Source organism: Plasmopara halstedii (assembly GCF_900000015.1).
Source record: "Plasmopara halstedii genome assembly, contig: Scaffold_292, whole genome shotgun sequence".
NCBI classification, from domain to species: domain Eukaryota; phylum Oomycota; class Peronosporomycetes; order Peronosporales; family Peronosporaceae; genus Plasmopara; species Plasmopara halstedii.
In genome coordinates, this window is record NW_020187213.1 from 1,252,239 (window position 1) to 1,253,165 (window position 927).

Below are 927 nucleotides of genomic sequence, written 5' to 3' on the forward strand. Positions count from 1 at the left end.
CGCCTTCAATCATGACGTGAAGAAAAATGAACCTACTGCATGCATTGTGGGTTTCGATAACAAAGGTATCACAGTATAGTATTCTAACATGCGTATGTGACTCACAAACATTATGAGCAATATAAAATGTTGGTTGGAGATCTGAATTGGTGACGAGATAGTCGTGTCTCTGTCTGAGGAATCATTACATACTTTTTACTCAGTCGCAAATTTATTTTTGAGCCCTCAACTCGTCCTTCGTCGCTCAAACATGTCATTTTCTTTTCACGTCGGGAACCGCATCCTCGTCGCGCAATCATGTATATTAAGTTTGAGGGACTGTTGTGAAATACAGTGAGGTTAACATACCACCTCAGCTCAGCCACAACCAAAAATCATCCCGAGAAATCTATACCAAGGACACTTACCAGGTTGTTCGTTATATTGCTGTTTTGACTACTATGTGAAAGCGAACGTTATACTCGTACCATCGTTAAAAGATAATGGACCGTCAAATGAAGTATAATGCGCCAGGAAGTAAAAACACGAAGAGGTTTGCTAGAATCTGTGCTGGCCACCCACGGTAAGACCCCACGGTATAACACTCTTTGTCACTTTATAACCCGGATGCTTTCGTAATATAGTTTCTGATAATATGGTTTTTATCGTAGACAGCGTTTGAAGTTATAAAAAAGTTTTTTTTATAACGAAGTTCACGGATAAACGAAAATCCAAATAGACGAAGGAAGCAATTTTCAATTATGGCATCAAGGCAGTGGATTGAAATGTTTACGAATACGCTAACACTTGAAGTAATAAGAGCTCAGCGCCCACGACAGCTTCGTCGGCATGCAATCTTAGATCAGTCAGATTGGGACGGGGCACACGGCAACCTTGCACAGAGGAAGCTTGACTTCCAAGAGTATACAAACTCTAAGTGAACGGCAG